Below are 19174 nucleotides of genomic sequence, written 5' to 3'. Positions count from 1 at the left end.
TAAATAAATAAATAAATAAATAAATAAATAAATAAATAAAGCGTACACGATATATCAAAACTGATACATAACCACAAAAATATAAATGTTCCATTTATTGCATATTTATTTGTGGATATATTTTGAATAATTAAGTTACTATACGACATACAAGTGATATGATGCTGGTAATAATGAATGTAGTAGTAGTAGTAGTAGTAGCTATTCTTTTTCTTCTTCGCCTTCTTCTTCTCACTGCTCTGTCACCACAATGGTAATGATGATGTAGAAATGTTAATCACCAGATATTCAGCCAGATAAGAAATAGCCCACTCAGAATTAACAATAGCATAAAACTACAGCCTAAAGCCTGTAAAAATATCATCTCGAACAATGTACCTTTTTTATGGGGTAACATCCATATAACCCATCCGAAATCTGCTAATCTGCATACCTTTGTCGACTGATATTAGTTTATTTATGAATAATCATCGTCATCATCATCATCATCAGCAGCAGCAGTAGTAGTAGTAGTAGTAGTAGTAGTAGTAGTAGTAGTAGTAGTAGCAGTATATAACACAAGAAAAGCAGCGTTGAACATGACATTCCGGCTTTTAAGCAAGTGGTACAAGACAAGATAAATCGAAACAAAAGTCATTTCGCAGATATACAAACAAAAAGGAAATAACTAAATCCCATTATTTAATGACCAGGTTTTACTCATTCATGGGGGCCCCGAGTGGCCGAGTGGTTTAAAGCGCTCTCCGTTTCTGATCACTACAATCTCACCTCTGTCTGCGTGGGTTCGAGTCTCCGATTCAGCCAATGTGGGTATGTGAGAAAACTTGCCAGTAGCTTCTCGTGGGTCGGTGGTTCTTTCTGGGGTTTTCTCGGGTTCTTCCTCCATGGCGTTAAACCCTACAACAACAACAAGAAAAACTTATTCATGCTTCTGTCGCCCTCAAAAGTTTCACTAAGATATGTTTCTGCTGGTCATAACGACATTATTTCCTTACATTTAATTTATAGGTTATGTGTATATTCAAAATAGTTGTGTTATTAATAGCATACAAGAAAAACAAATGTTCATTTGTAAATTTCAAGCATGAAAAAGATGTACTGCAATGTATTATAAAAGATGAAAGGCTACGGATTACATCTGGTGGTGATACTATTGAGGGAAAAGTAAAAACACATCATCATCCGTAATATGAACTTTATTAACTCAGTAAGGTATGAACTTTTTTGATGCATATAAATATACAAATATGAAAGTAAGCTAAATCTGCTGTACAGTTTGAAACCTAGTAAACATTACAAGGTCATTCTACAATAATGCAAGAAAAACACAGATCTAATTGGTGAAAAACAAAGATAGTTTTAAAACAGCACTTAGTAAATGAATCATATGTTTTATATCCACATAGGAATGTGACAATTTAATATAAATCTCAATTCATTTATACTTCATAGAACAAACGGAGCAAAACTGTTGAGAATAAAAGATCACACTGCAGAGGAATATTTAGGCTGCTTGTTGATAATTATTATTTCTCAAACGAAAATAAATGTGAATCTACCAACAATGTTATTCAACAATAGTGAAAAATAATTTGAAATAAAATTGTGAAAATAAAAGTATGGTTTTTAAAAATATGTCTCAAATGTGAAACAGAAATCACTTGATGACCTTTACAGAACTAGTATTTACGGTAAGACATGACAAGAAAGTAGTGTAAAATATAGATAATAGCACAAAATGAAATAACGAATACGGTTCGGACTTGAACGGCAAGATTTTATCTCCGTATTTTCTTTTTTACGTCTTGCCATAAAAATCGTACATCAACTATTTGGATAGCACTAACACAGTAAAACCACCACAGATGGGCGTGGATTGCTTCATTTTGCTTGTGGTTTTTTTTTTCTTCTTCAGTCTAGTAAACAACGAAAACATTATTTATTATTTGTACGTTTGCGAATGATAGATTGTTATGATATTTGAACCTTTTTCATCTGTGCATATTTCTACTTTTTTTTCTTAACACTTTCCATCAGACAGAGCGTTATTCATAATTTTAATGGAATCTTTGAGTCTGCTTCTATGCAACCTGTACCATTATTATCAGGTGTTTTGAGCAGATTTTATTATAAGCAAATAACTGTGTTCACCTATGTTATATAGTTATTTACACGCTTGTTTCGTATGTATTATTGATAGTTTGGTACATAAGGACTGACCTTAATCCTGACCTTTCGTGCCTGCTATCGTATTTCATCAAGCCGAGTAGTATTCGTTATTTCGTTTTGTGTGTCTATCTGATATCGTACCTCAAATTCCTCTTTCAATAATGATGAATATATAATGGTCTATCAAACGTTTAAAATCTACACCTAATATCGTTAAGCTCTCATAATACCTAATATCGTTAAGCTCTCATAATACCTAATATCGTTAAGCTCTCATAATACCTAATATCGTTAAGCTCTCATAATACCTAACATCGTTAAACTCTCATAATACCTAATATCGTTATACTCTCATAATACCTAATATCGTTAAACTCTCATAATACCTAATATCGTTAAACTCTCATAATACCTAGTATCGTTAAGCTCTCATAATACCTAGTATCGTTAAGCTCTCATAATACCTAATATCGTTAAGCTCTCATAATACCTAATATCGTTAAGCTCTCATAATACCTAATATCGTTAAGCTCTCATAATACCTAATATCGTTAAACTCTCATAATACCTAATATCGTTAAGCTCTCATAATACCTAGTATCGTTAAGCTCTCATAATACCTAATATCGTTAAGCTCTCATAATACCTAATATCGTTAAGCTCTCATAATACCTAATATCGTTAAGCTCTCATAATACCTAATATCGTTAAACTCTCATAATACCTAATATCGTTAAGCTCTCATAATACCTAGTATCGTTAAGCTCTCATAATACCTAATATCGTTAAGCTCTCATAATACCTAATATCGTTAAGCTCTCATAATACCTAATATCGTTAAACTCTCATAATACCTAATATCGTTAAACTCTCATAATACCTAATATCGTTAAGCTCTCATAATACCTAATATCGTTAAGCTCTCATAATACCTAATATCGTTAAGCTCTCATAATACCTAATATCGTTAAACTCTCATAATACCTAATATCGTTAAGCTCTCATAATACCTAGTATCGTTAAGCTCTCATAATACCTAATATCGTTAAACTCTCATAATACCTAATATCGTTAAGCTCTCATAATACCTAATATCGTTAAACTCTCATAATACCTAATATCGTTAAACTCTCATAATACCTAATATCGCTAAACTCTCATAATACCTAATATCGTTAAGCTCTCATAATACCTAATATCGTTAAACTCTCATAATACCTAATATCGTTAAACTCTCATAATACCTAATATCGTTAAGCTCTCATAATACCTAATATCGTTAAACTCTCATAATACCTAATATCGTTAAGCTCTCATAATACCTAATATCGTTAAGCTCTCATAATACCTAATATCGTTAAACTCTCATAATACCTAATATCGTTAAGCTCTCATAATACCTAATATCGTTAAGCTCTCATAATACCTAATATCGTTAAACTCTCATAATACATAATATCGTTAAGCTCTCATAATACCTAATATCGTTAAACTCTCATAATACCTAATATCGTTAAGCTCTCATAATTCCTAATATCGTTAAGCTCTCATAATACCTAATATCGTTAAGCTCTCATAATACCTAATATCGTTAAACTCTCATAATGACCTTGTCCTGGTGCACTATAATATTGTGCAAGATTTAGCTTGCTGATTTTCATGCAGACGTTCCGAATGCTTAAAATGATCGCACAACATTGAACCATCTTTTCACGTTATAGTTGTGTAGATTGCCTAATGTGTGAAGGTATAATGTGGAATTCTATCTGAAAAGTATTATTAGTTAACATCAGATATGTATGAATTATTACGTCGTGATTTAAACGTTTCGATCGAAAATAACTGTTTCCTCCAATCTAGTTTGCATTGGACATCAATGTATGTATTACTGTATTCTATGAACTGCATATTTTGTTGAACCGAAGATTTACTTTACTTTTGCAATAGAACCATTTCATTCTGTCAACGAACGTGTCATAGTGCAAGTTCCCAGCCATGAATGAAAGTGATATGAGTTTAGGATATTTTACATTAAATTTCACTGAATAAGCGCTTCACCTCTGTAAGATATAGTCAATTAGGCCTGATCACACATCACCTCTGTAAGATCCAGTCAATTAGGCCTGATCACACATCTTACCTCTGTAAGATCCAATCAATTAGGCCTGATCACACATCTTACCTCTGTAAGATCCAGTCAATTAGGCCTGATCACACATCTTACTTCTGTAAGATCCAGTCAATTAGGCCTGATCACATATCTTACCTCTGTAAGATCCAGTCAATTAGGCCTGATCACACATCTTACTTCTGTAAGATCCAGTCAATTAGGCCTGATCACACATCACCTCTGTAAGATCCAGTCAATTAGGCCTGATCACACATCTTACTTCTGTAAGATCCAGTCAATTAGGCCTGATCACACATCACCTCTGTAAGATCCAGTCAATTAGGCCTGATCACACATCACCTCTGTAAGATCCAGTCAATTAGGCCTGATCACACATCTTACTTCTGTAAGATCCAGTCAATTAGGCCTGATCACACATCTTACTTCTGTAAGATCCAGTCAATTAGGCCTGATCACACATCTTACTTCTATAAGATCCAGTCAATTAGGCCTGATCACACATCTTACCTCTGTAAGATCTAGTCAATTAGGCCTGATCACACATCTTACCTCTGTAAGATCCAGTCAATTAGGCCTGATCACACATCTTACCTCTGTAAGATCCAGTCAATTAGGCCTGATCATACATCTTACTTCTGAACATTATTTTATCATAAAGGTCATATATTCACCACAATTTAACTCATGGACATTTTTTAAATCTTACCAAACAATTTGTAAAACATGTGAATGAATTATGTACAGCTCTAAACGACTGGTCTGTGTTATTTATGATTGCAGTACGCGCCAAATTCTGATTTAAATTTTCACAATTGTTCTTTTTTCGTCAGATATCTATTAAACCAATGACGGTATCTATCCAAATTGCATTTTGATGGTTTAATAACGTGACCACTTGGTAAATTTATCACAGATTCCTGAAAATAAAAGCAACACCAATTAGCTTTGTTTTGTACATTTATATAAGCTTTTTTATATATACGAGTTTCCTCAATCTATGTGCAATTGCAACATATCCACTTCTGTCATATACTAGCATGCATTTTCACTTATTTTCTATACAAATTTCGTACGTTTGATGTCTTTACCGATTTATATTCTCTTAATTGAATCTCTGAGTCGCTTAGTGATGATTATGTTTGTATGACTACTTCATTTGTCCAGCTGTAAAGGAACATAACGCCGTTATAACGCTATTCACCACTTTGAATGGTTTTAGAAGTGGGCTCACCCGAAACCTTTTCAACTCTTTATTAATAGCATACATGGAAAACAAATGTTCATTTGTAAATTTCAAGCATGAAAAAGATGTCCTGCAATGTATTATAAAAGATGAAAGGCTACAGATTAAATCTGGTGATGATACTATTGAGGGAAGAAAAAAACAACGCATCATCATCCGTAATACGAACGTTATTAACAGAGGTAGTCTTCTCAACTGAAACTAGGCTGAACTCCTCACTACTTGCGAGATTCACGCAAATCCAAGCACATCAATCCGGGCAAGTATCTACCCCACCAGATCGCTAGATATCCTCACAACTAATTTACATACAGATTCAGGTCATGGTTATGGTGTAGGCAATTTGCATGTGTTGTATTGGTGCTATAAATAGGTGTAATAAAAGAACTCGAGATATCTGTTTATTAATTTTTATCTATGACATATCGGAGAAAAATGATAATAATTCTTCATTTAAATATACAAATAAAAACTTCAAAATTATTTTTGGAGAAAAGCACGCTAGTCGGATTTGAATTCAGGTATTCGGGTTGATACGTTGTTCAGGTGATAGCTATTTACACTGAATCAACACTAACCTCAACCGCTCTTTTTACGTTCATTTTTGACAGTAAAGACTTATTTTGAATAATTTGCTGTGACAAAGAGGTTCAATCACTCATTATGGGTCTTATGCATTACTAAAGTTCACCGGTCTTACAGCAAATTGACTAGCTTCTTATTACTCGGTAACCATCTCGATTTTTAGACTTTTATCTCTGTAGCAGACATACGTAAATACTTAAGCCATGTCGGTTGTTCTTCTGCAATCCAAGCTGCACATTTGATTTCCAGTGCTTGTCTAACTGTGACCGGCAGTTACCGAACAGGTCATGTTATTTTCAAGGCTAACTCAACGTAAATGCAACCGAATTGTAGATTTAGTTTCTGTGTGAATTTATAAACGAAAGACTAACGCTTTTTTCATACAAATGGAACAGCTTGTGGTCAAAGGACGACAGTATCCAGCGCTAGCCAGCGGGACCTTACTAGCAGACAATGTTTGGTTTTTACGTCACTTTCCTTCCCTATTTTGACCTCCTGTCCGTCTCTGTTGTAGTATCCCTGTACTTAACGTTAGTAGGAAAATTTACATGTAATGTGGTAATATTGTAATAAAGCAGTAAGTGAATACAATGCTGGAACTGATTTCTCGATGATCATTGTTTAATTTATATTTACATACAATTTTACCGCGCACAATAAAAAGCAAAATATCATTTACCGCGCACAATAGAAAGCGAATATCATTTACCGCGCACAATAGAAAGCGAATATCATTTACCGCGCACAATAGAAAGCGAATATCATTTACCGCGCACAATAGAAAGCGAATATCTCTATTGATTCTTGTGCTTTAGCTTTGCCATTAGCAGTAGTCTCAACTGCATTGACTCTGGGAATGTATATTTCTAGATCTGTTATTTACTATTTGAATGTTTTAATTTGAATAGCATTGAAACACGGTGAAAACGTTCGGGATGACGATTGATAGTTGTTTTTTGGTTGTTTCTTTTTAATATTTTTTCCCTACATCTTAGTAAGTCTGCAATATACTCAACGCCAAAGAAGAACTCATAATTTGGGCCTATTTTGTCTTTTTTAAAACATTACGAGTGACCTTGTTCTGGAATATCACGTGTGTGTGTGTGTGTGTGTGTGTGTGTGTGTGTGATGAGGGATTTTAATAATTTCATTTTTAAATGGTCATATTTGTTGTTTGTTTGTGTGTTTTTATATATATATATATATATATATATATATATATATATATATATATATATATATATATGTGTGTGTGTGTGTGTGTGTGTGTGTGTGATTTAGCATATAAGCAAATAATACCAGTAACCAAGGTATGAAATGTTACTAACGTACTTAAACCTAAGACTTAATTGGTTTTGTTTAGCTTGTAAACATGGATGGTCTAGAAATGCCATAACGTTCTGATACCAGATTTTGCATGTGATTTTACACATTTAAATTGGTTACGTACATTCACTACGTAACTAGTTTCATTCGGTCGTGTAAAGTGCGAACTTTAGTTGCACGGTGTCGCTGTTATTAACACCTGATATAGCAAGAAGCGACCTAGGGATTGTCTTGTATTCTACTCGTCAAAGCTAATCGGTAACAATGGCATATCCCAGGGCAACGAGAAATATGTAAATCAATGCCAGTCACTATGAAAACATGCGAATTATGAAAATGAGTAAATTTATTATAATTTAGAGTTTCACCGAGTTCCGGTTTTTATAATCTTTCATTAATTTCAGCACACGTCGTTTCCCGTGCTCACGGTCGATAATTACGTGTCATCGATATGCGGAAAGTCTTTGTCTTGGCGGGAAATCAAGGATGTCAGTCCACATATATGTAATTAGTACATCGAATTATCCGTGTTCTGTGAAGTCTTATAGGAAATAAGCACAGATTATTTCTTCCTTCTCAAGAAAAGGAAATGGATTCTTCAGAGTCTGCGTCGCCATTGGAGGAGCAAAGGAACGTCAAGATGTCTATTTTTACTACAGATGATAATTGGTTAATTTGGGGAGTGTGTATCCCTGCCCAGCGATTAACTTCCAGTTATAAAGGCGTTGAGTTTGTGTGCCCACGGATTCTAAGCATTTGAACTTAGTAGCAGGGGAAATTAGATCCAAATGCCTTGCGAAATTTCATAATGTGTTGCATTACGATAGTAATAAGGAATGCTAAAACCACATTATACAAACCTATTAACTTCTTTTGCACTTCTATCCCATTTTTAACTGCCAAGAAAATAAGTAAAGACTGAGAAACTTTACCGACAATAAATAACAAAGTGAATGACACCGCGTCTTCTCCGGAATCAAAGCCAGATGTGATGGTCGGGAACTGCTCATCAGCCGGTCTTTAGAAGTTACAGTATAATATGTCTATTCATTTCTTGATTGGGAAGACACGTTTTGATAATTACCGTTGACGGACGTTGTCATATGTTTTAATTATTTCTTCATTTGGACGCGGTGTAATTTCTTTTTGATGGTAAGAGGATGAGTGCGCACAAACCAAACCACACCATCCTACAAACTTTACTTTTCTTTATTTTCTACTCCAAACTACAAGATAAAGATAAAGAAGCAACAAAGGTGCTCTCAAGAGCCATTAAAAGTTAATAATTCAACAACTGGCAGAAATAGCTGCAATATCTTCTGGTTTTTGTCAATGATCCAAGATTTTTGTTTTTAAAGACGTTCCCTTTATGAGGCCTGTACTATTCCATACATAATGCACTGATGGAACAGTTATGTCAAATAACACCAACAACACGTTTTAAAAGCAAAATGCAGTCTATTCTGAACATGAAATTGTCATGGGTAAAACTGTATATATCCCATAACATTTAATATTCTTTGTTTTTGTCTTTATGTGTTCATCTGCTTTATTTTAATTTCTGGTAACTGTTTCTATACTAGAGTTAAAAGTGATAAGTGAAACGTATATATATGTACCATTTAAAACATAATTCGTATGAATCCGTTTTATAAGTAACCGTATTTACTATACCAGTGGTTCCCGATCTCCATATCAAAATCATGCTCGGCGTTCACAGGCCTATAGATTTCTTCCGCAATTTATGGACTTTTCTAAATAGTTATGGAGATATTAAATGATATTCCAAAAGTTCGGAATTTGGTTCAGGTTTGAAATTGAATCTTTAAAGTCACAGTTTCTTCTGAATGTCTACATCTACTGCTTATTAATGTTTGAAAATGCCTCTGGTAATAGGAAATGCCTCTGGTAATAGGAAATGCCTCTGGTAATAGGAAATACCTCTGGTAATAGGAAATACCTCTGGTAATAGGAAATGCCTCTGGTAATAGAAAATGCCTCTAGTAATAGAAAATGCCTCTGGTAATAAGGTAATAGGAAAATGCCTCTGGTAATAGGAAATGCCTCTGGTAATAGGGTAATAGGAAATGCCTCTGGTAATAGGAAATGCCTCTGGAAATAGGAAATGCCTCTGGTTATAGAAAATGCATCTGGTTATAGAAAATGCCTCTGGTAATAGGAAATTCCTCTGGAAATAGGAAATGCCTCTGGTAATAGGAAATGCCTCTGGTTATAGAAAATGCCTCTGGTAATAGGAAATGCCTCTGGTTATATAAAATGCCCTTGGTGATAGAAAATTGTGGACTCTTAAAAAAATTGGTTTATAAAAAAAAAAAAAGGAGAATTGGTACGGGCGCGCCAGTGTATGTGTGTGTGTGATTTTCCCTTACTCTTGGACTCAAATAACGGACATTTTTTATAACACATTATGATAATCGTGCATTCATTCGAAGCCGTGTAACATAATCTTGTTAACACCGTGTAAACATCAAAGACGTAAATATAGCAATTGCATATTTAAACAGCAAAGAATTAGCCTCAAACTCACTCACCCACCCACCCACCCACCCCCAAAAAACGCGAAAAAAGCAAGATGAAATAATATTCAAGTTATTATTTTAAACTTTTCCTCTAAGTCTCGGAAATTGGCAAAACTCAATACATACTCAAGTATAAAGCAAAAGACCATGCATGCATAATTTGATTCAATTATTCATTTACTGTACTCCATAATTGCGTTACGTTTTGATGAACTGACAGGATTATGGGACAAAATTCGTTACAATCCTTGCTGTACCGCATTCTTATGTGATTAGAAAAATTTTCGTCTCTGAAATACCGTGAATATATGGGAATAGTATCAAGACTCGACGGTTTGGTTTAATTGCAATTCAGATCCTTTTATGTGGATTTGTTGTTGTTGATCTGTTGAGAAAATAAGAGGAAGAATATCACAATAAGATGTCTATATGCGTACAAATTTATTTGCGTGAGTATCAGTGTGACAACATTTCCTCAACATTTTATTTATTATAGTCACCGACGCAGGTGTTGGGCTTTGAGACTAAAGGACAATAATGGAAATTCGACTCTTCAAAAGCATTGGCTGTAATTTAAATACGCTATTTGAAAGAAGCAAACAAACAAAGGAATACAAATTTAAACGTGAAATCATTGTTCAACAGGTACGACTGCTACACGCCTGTAGAAGGTACTGATGCAGTTAAAAGTCAGACACCAGAGCACTTGCTGAAGCTGGCATCTCGTGCTTCCATTGGATGCAAATACAATGATACTATATTTCATTGAAATTTGAAATCTTAATACGCACATTAATCAAATTTAATTCCATCACTGATCAAGACCGCAGGAAGGCAAGGGCACTAATACTAAAATGAACTTAACGATAATCAGTTATTGGGTCATTTGTATTTTAGAAATATGCTGCTGCAGTTAATAAAACTCGAGCATATACGATCTTGCGTTTAATTATGTAAATGTAAACTATAGAAAAATGGAAAAGAACTGTTTGTTTTATAATGCCGTCTATAAAAGGAAAACAAATCTGTTCTAGACGAAGACAGTTTTTGACATCTTAAAACTTTTGATTCGAGCATAACAACTCTGACAAATGGACAAACTGAGGGTGCAAACTAAGACTTATATGTGAACATTTACAGATTTATGTTTAAATGTGAAGTAATTTAGAAATTTATGCACGCATTCTGTACCATTACTCAACCCATCCCTGTCACCTTCCTTTGGTTGCACATTCAAAAGAAAAAGATCTACAACTAGAAAAAAGGCAAAAATTGAGCATGGAGCCACTTAATACTGTAATTTTCGCTTACAAATAATTGTAAAATGTGTTACACTGCTAAACCTTTTGTTTTTCATAAAATGACAAAATTATTCGTTTAGAATGAAATTCTAAATCTGGAATATGTTTAAATAAAATGTAATTGCAATTAGTTACTGCGTATGCCTGGTCACGAACGAAGACTGAGCATATAATGATCCATCCATCCGTCTTTACGCCAGTTTCACGGGCATCGTTAGTCCGCACGTCATGCGACGATACGATGCAGCGAATGTGAGTACGGCACTATCAAACCTAAAACAGTTCCCTGTGACCTATATTTCAAGCCTTAGGGTCTTCGGTGGAGTTTGTTTTTATAAGCAAGTTTCTCTGGCATTTTTCTTCTGCAGTCTTGCCACTTTGTGTTGTTTGATGCACTTTTAGTGAAGTACAACATCGTCCTGACAAAAACAGTTTAGCGTAATCTATATTTCACACCTCAGTCGCTTTGGATAGGTAGTAAGTTTAGGGCAGCAGAATGATGCAGTGCTCTCTCTCTCTCTCTCTCTCTCTCTCTCTCTCTCTCTCTCATTAAGGCCTTCAAGTGCCCTAAGCATTGAAAATAGTATGCGCTCACCCTCCTACACAATGTGACTGTCCAAAAAAACAATATAAAAGACTAAATAGGTGGGAAAATACCGGTATTGGCATCATTCGAAATCAAAATACTCGTATTGCCATCATTCCAAATCAAAATACTCGTACATGCAGATCAAACTATTCATATATAATTCATTTAATTTTATCATCAAGAATTAAATTCAATTTTTTTCTGGAGCCCCTGTTAGGAAGGTACCCTCGGCACATGCCTAGTGTACTGAATGGGTAATCCGTCACGGGGCACTAAGCCTTGTGGTGGCGATGGGTGGATGGGTGCCATTCCACGCATCATGTTCTTTTTCGGCATTTTACTTAAACAAACGTACGTCTTTTTCATTCAAATGCATGCGTTTAGTTACTATTCTCATAGCTTTTAATAAATTTAAAAAATAAACAAGTTTTGGTGTTTCCGAGCGGGAGGGAGGACGCCAAAAGGCAACACAAGCCTGGGGCGCCGTCCAATGCAAACCTGAAACGGTCCTGGTTAGTACCATATAATTCGCAATTGTCTTCACTATTTGGTACATGATCCATGCAGAAGAGAATCACGAACAATCCAAAAAAATGGGTACTCTTAACTGAAAACCCGTTTTTGTTTTCCATCTCCTTTACGGTTCAGTAACATTTTCTTACCACCGTAACACCAATGTCGCAGATACTTCCTGGTTCGATTTAATTGCTAACTGGTATGCACATTTTACCAATTAAAATACTTAACTCTGGAATATGTGGGTTTAAAAGAAAACAAAGCTAGAATTGTGCGTGTTTTTATTCAGTTAATCATACTTAATGTACTGACAGCTCCCAGAAAAGTTTCAAGGATTTCTTCCCTACTAGTTGCCAGTTGTCAGTGAGCAAGAAATATATGACGAACCAGCAAGAGGTAATTAAAATATTTGAATACATTTACATTTGATCTAAGTCATTATTCTGACTTAATTAAAATTAGTACCGATCATAATAATTCCCTCTCTCTGTCTCTCTCTTGTCTCTCTCTCTCTGTCTCTCTCTCTCTCTCTCTCTCTCTCTCTCTCTCTCTCTCTATATATATATATATATATATATATATGTTTTTATTTTTAATTTTCGTAATTTGTATTCATGGTCGTGAAAAATAAAAATAATACAAATGAAAAATTATACTAATTTGACAGCGCCCAGAAAGATTTTTCCATGCTTTTAACTAATTATGTTGATCGGTATGGGCATAAAACTGCCTATGTGTGGAACATGAAGAATTTAACATTATGCTGCCTTTATTATTTTGGATCGTCACTCGCACAATGCGAATTTAATGTTAAAATTGTCATTGGATTAACATGTAGAGTGGATATGGGCACAAGGGGAATGTAATGTTAAAAGCTCCACGAGATTAACAATATGGCTCACTATGGCCACAAGGGAATTTTAACAGTGGGGGTCACAATAGATACCTACTGGAATTTAATATTGGGATACGTATGGCCACACGGAGGATGCCTCTTTCGATATAAATGGGGAGTTTAATATTGCGGGGCGATGAAATAATGGGCATTTGGATGCCATAGACTTATCATGGAAGTTCACGTAACTAAGTGAAATTTTAAAAAATTCAGAAACAAAAATGATCAATAATATAAAAACAATTAAAAGCAAAGAATATTTTACTAAAATGGTTGAGACTAAAAATAATTCTAAACGTCTGAAACTGAAATGGAATTTAGCTAAGACCGAAACAAACTGGATAAATGAATACAATTTGTGGAAAGAATTCCAAGCATTTCAAAATATTTAAATTTATTTGTAACTTTTAAAGCAACTAAGGAGTAAAAATATGTCTTTAGTGTTCTCATTGAAGATTGCGCGAAATTTAACAAATTACGTTTTTAAAAAGAAATTTAAATATTAAACTAAATAGTTATGGTTTAAGATACATATCTAAGCATTTCAAGAAAAAGATAAGCAAGTTGAAAAATTGTCAAAGGAATTTTAAAAATTAAAGTCAAATTAATTAAAACAAACGTGTAAAAGAAAAATTAAATAGGAAAATTAAATAATTTTTAAATGAAGCTGTATATTGCAAAAATTACACATATTACAAAATGTACCAATTTGAACCAATGAAACTTTAGAAACATTTTGAAAAAGTTTCAATATAAGAAGCATAAATAATTTTACAAATTAAAAAGAAATGTGAAATATTAAACGAAATTAAGAAGCTTACAATGTAAGAAAGTATATAAATTTAAAGCTATGTGAACATTTTCTACCGTAATTCAAAACAACCAAAAATTGCCCCAAAACGTACAATTTTAATATATTTAAAAATAAATGAAGTAGCATTCTTTAAAAAGAACTATGTAATGGCATCATAAATTAAAGAACAACTTTTCAACAAAGGAAAGATTTTTAACAATTAAACAAGAAACAATGAAAAACAAATAATAAAACAACATAAAATATTATATTTGAAACCTACAAAAAAGAATATATTGATCAAGGATAATACAAACCGTTTGAAAGGAAAAGAAAAATTGGGTGTTGGGGAAGGGTCTTAGCACCATGCGGACATAAAAGCACGTACACGTATATATCATTACACCTTAATCTACTTCCGTCCGTTTTGGTTTGAGTTTCGGGCTCAGACAATGTTGGCATGTGAGAAAATTTGCCAGTAGCTTCCAGTGGGTCGGTGGTTCTTACTGGGTTTTCCCAGCTTCTTCCTCCATCAGTTATACAAGACACCATGTATAGCCTATCATGTGCTGAAAAGTGGCGTTCAAACCAAAATGACATCAGCTCTTTATCCTTTTGTTATTTATATCTATATTTTTGGGTAATTTGTGTTCATATTTGTAAATTGTAGTGGATCAGGTGAGTTCTTAAAAGAATTAAGTTATTTCCCATTGTATAGATTGCACAGATGGGTTCTTTTACGGTATGGGGTATTTGCGAGCAGGAAAAAGTTGTTTCTGGATCGTAAGCTTTTATATAAGTATAAAACTAATCAATTGATTTAATTCTTATTTCAGATACTTATTTCATATGCTCTTGTATTAATATCATATTATTAATATCATATGTATTTATCATTGTGTTTAGATATTATTTAAGGGGAAACATTTGTTTAAATTATTTATAGAACTACAGAGTGATATTTGGGCTAAATATTATCCTGCGAATATTGTGAATTTATTAAAAGGAGTTCTAGACGATGATATTTTGATACAGCAGGACTGTTGGCAGACTAGTACATTCGAGGATCTGAAATTTATTCTGAACATTCGATTCTTTAGGATTTGTGACAGAACTTTCTGGAGTTTGTTTGGGGGGATTCATTTCATAATACTGTAGGTTCCTCTTAAATTTTTATTTTATAACTTTCATAATAAATTTTTTGCTAAGTTTTACAAAACTTGTTAGTTCTTGCTTGTTTCTGTAATTTAGTTTATGACCATATAACACTTTATTCATAGACTGATACAGAATATACTTCCAAAAACGATTTGCATAGTCCCATGCCTGTGATAAACGCACAACAAATATGACTGGTATACAAACGAAGGTAATTATAACTGAAACAAATTTAACATTTATATATTCTTCTATCGTTCACATGCATACAGTTGCATGCATTTACTAAATACAACGATTGCCATTTCAAATAAATGTTGTGGTCCAAAGAAGGTGGAACATAAGTTATAATTGAGGAAGTGTATTGCATTATTGTTTGATTTCCTATCACAAGAGCTAATAATTAAAAGTCCAGAGGAATTCAAGTGTAATATTCTGGTTTCGCATGCCTGAATATTCTCTAAGTCGTGTGGTTTTATTTATTCTCATTTTTACGTCATTTTTCTGAACTCAGCGCTAGCGTTTTGTGCTGATATTAAATTTGTATGTAATGACACCACCTTCTTTGACTAGATTTTAACCTTTCTCCATTCTATTCTCGCTGGTAAGTAAACCTCGCAAATCACCCGAGTGTCCCATTGTATAATCAGCGATAAATGGCTGTATCATATACGGTAGGCGATTTGTACCATAATAATTTAAAATACAACAGCTATGTCTATATAATGATATTTGAAGCTAAGACATGTCATTAGTGTTTTTGAAATCCATCCAATCCCGTAATTGTTTCTGTGTTTCTGTAACGTTCATAAACCCTTTGTATCCACCATTTGTGACTTTGAGAAGTCAAAGACAGATTTTACAAAAGTTCGTTCAGGATATTTGTTCCTCATCAGTTTCATTATGATTCAATAACGTCAATATATAGTTACTCCTTGCAATATTGAGTAGATCTTGAACGTACCAAAATAACTCCTGTCGTGAATAATTATTGCAATATATAAACAAATCGTGAAAGATTTATTATGCTGAAAACCGGATAGTAAAGGCTTGTTTTACAAAATATTTACTGGATATGATTAGCACATTTTGATGCTGCTGTCAGATTTTGTCTGGCTGTGAAAATAACCTGAATCTCAAATAACTTTAGTGGGCACTTTAGAGGTGTTTTAATGCAAGAAATAAAATATTGTTTTCTTCTGGATAACATGTTTTCGATTCTTTTATCTCAATGTACATTACATTCATTTCTGCTGATTGATTGTGTATACAAAACATTTATTGTTTGACTCTAATGCGGTATAAAAATCAAACTAAATGATATCATAATTTGATTCTATATGCAACTGGATACAATATTGAATATAAACCTAATAACATATTGCTGTGAAATAATTACTGAGAATAACTTTTATTCAACAAAGTGGAGGCAGTATAATTCATAATTTTCAACCAGTTTTTGACGGTTTTTCATACAGTATTCAAGGACATTTATGTAACTTATTATTCATAACAAATATCTTAATCATATACCTTATTTCTTTGCAATGTTTGGATGAAACTAATCCGATATCTATTTTAATTCCATCTGTTTACTCCTAACTCAGTACAATGAAGGAAAAGAAATCAAATCAAAATACATATAGGCATTAGTTTGGTTTTGTAATCGAATTCATTCGTGTGTTTATATATTTAATGTTTTAATGTTCTAATTATTTGAGACCATGCAATATTATTTGCACCAAGATTCCTTTTCAGGATAGTCATATTTATCTATATGCTGCTCCCTACTTTCGGTTTGTACTCTATCAGTTCTTCTAGTTCTTGTTAATACGTGTCTTTTTATCTAATTTAATTATGAGTGAACCTGCTTCTATTGTTAACATTTGTTCTGAACTAGTTAAATATTTCTTTAAAAATTACAAAATTGTATATTTTGTTAATATAACCTAATATCATACCAATATTGCTGACCATTTCTCAGTCAATATTTTCTTTAATTGTTAATATAACCTAATATCATACCAATATTGCTGACCATTTCTCAGTCAATATTTTCTTTAATTGTTAATATAACCTAATATCATACCAATATTGCTGACCATTTCTCAGTCAATATTTTCTTTAATTGTTAATATAACCTAATATCATACCAATATTGCTGACCATTTCTCAGTCAATTTTTTCTTGAATTGTTAATATAACCTAATATCATACCAATATTGCTGACCATTTCTCAATAAATATTGCTGACCATTTCTCAATCAATATTGCTGACCATTTCTCAATCAATATTTTCTTTAATTGTTCAAGCTCAACATGCAGCTTGTTATAAAATTCATCGAAGATAACACCCTTAAAATTCATCGAAGATGACACCCTTAAAATTCATCGAAGATAACACCCTTAAAATTCATCGAAGATAACACCCTTAAAATTCATCGAAGATAACACCCTTAAAATTCATCGAAGATGACACCCTTTGTCATTATTATTTACCTTGTATTTCTTTCTTGTCTATCATGTCTGGTTATATCTGATACAAATTCTTTTTCTGTCACTATGATAGGATATCAGTGTTAGCAATTAAGTATTTTTATGCGGAACTCATGGATGGCATTGTCGGATTTCCTGATCCTTCTGTTGGATTTCATTATTCTCGTCTTTCTGTAATGTTCCCGTTTGGAAATGCCACAGTTTTCCGGTGATTGTTTTCTCAGTTTCGCTTTCTAAATCATTTCAGTGTTTGTTTTCTCAGTGTCGCGTTCTACATCATCTTCGTGTTTAAAGTGTTTTAAATCGGTTTTACATATTATCTTGTTTAAGTGATCATTATCTTATCGTTTTCCAAACGTGTACAGCAGTAGATAAAGTATTGAATCTTTCTATAAACAATTCCTTTCCATCGAAAATCTTTTTCCTGTTCTCGTCAATCTGTTGGGCCTTTTGGTGCAGATCTGCTCCTGTGTTAGCTCTCACAGTCCAGTGTGTTGTCAACTAGTTTCCTCCATGTCTTTAACCGCTCCGGTGGCCTAGTGGTTAGAGCGTCCGCCTAGGATGCGGGAGGTCGTGGGTTCGATCCCCGACGGGGCCCCGGAGTGGCCGAGTGGTCTAAAGCGCTCTCCGTTACGGATCACTGCCATCTCACCTCTGTCTGTGTGGGTTCGAGTCTCCGATTCAGCCTATGTGGGTATGTGAGAAAGCTTGCCAGTAGCTTCTCGTGGGTCGGTGGTTCTTTCCGGGGTTTTCCCGGGTTCTTCCTCCACCATTAATACTGGCCGCCATGTATAGCCTATCGTGGGCTGAAAAGTAGCGTTAAACCCTACAACAACAGCAGTAACAACAATCGATCCCCGGCCAAGTCATACCATAGGCTTTAAAAAAAATGGTACAAACAGCTGCCTCGCTTGGCGCTCAGCACTAAGAGAATAGTGTTAGGACTGGTCGGCTTGGTGTCAGGTCAGGATAATGTGACTGGGTGGGACATCATGCTACATGTCTGCGGCATGATGCCCCAGTGCTAGACATCACTAAAAACGTTCACACTGCAGCCATCGAAGCGATGTGACTGAATTTTTTTTTATAGCTACGATAATAATGTAAATCACACACACACACACACACACACACACACACTCCTCCATGTTTTCACACCTATACAGTTGTTAACCTCCATAGTGTTACGTATTTGACTAACAACTTGTTGGTAGAAACCGACTATGAGATGCATCAAGTCTTTGTAAATCGTCTCAGAGACTAGTATTATGGTTATTGTTTAGGTTTATGTCACTGTCAATTTTATGACTTCTTTCTCAACCACTTTTATATCGATATTTTAGGTACAAACGAACTAACGCCCTTACAAATTCTTCAGTTCTGATTAGCACTGATTCTGCTACGTCTGTAATTAATTTATAGATAAAAGAAA

General features: G+C 33.8%; 1 non-coding gene across 1 annotated transcript; it reads left to right on the top strand.

Annotated features, from left to right (window-relative positions):
- The first annotated feature begins 18267 nt into the window (after positions 1 to 18267).
- On the top strand, positions 18268 to 18347 carry Trnap-agg (transfer RNA proline (anticodon AGG)). Its single transcript has one exon. It is a non-coding gene; the product is annotated as a tRNA-Pro (tRNA).
- Positions 18348 to 19174: the final 827 nt, after the last annotated feature.

This window comes from Sinohyriopsis cumingii, unplaced genomic scaffold (genome assembly GCF_028554795.1).
Source record: "Sinohyriopsis cumingii isolate HCF-2022 unplaced genomic scaffold, ASM2855479v2 utg000198l, whole genome shotgun sequence".
In the NCBI taxonomy this organism is placed as follows: domain Eukaryota; kingdom Metazoa; phylum Mollusca; class Bivalvia; order Unionida; family Unionidae; genus Sinohyriopsis; species Sinohyriopsis cumingii.
The sequence above is the reverse complement of the archived record's forward strand: the minus strand, read 5'-3'. Positions and strand labels throughout refer to the sequence as shown.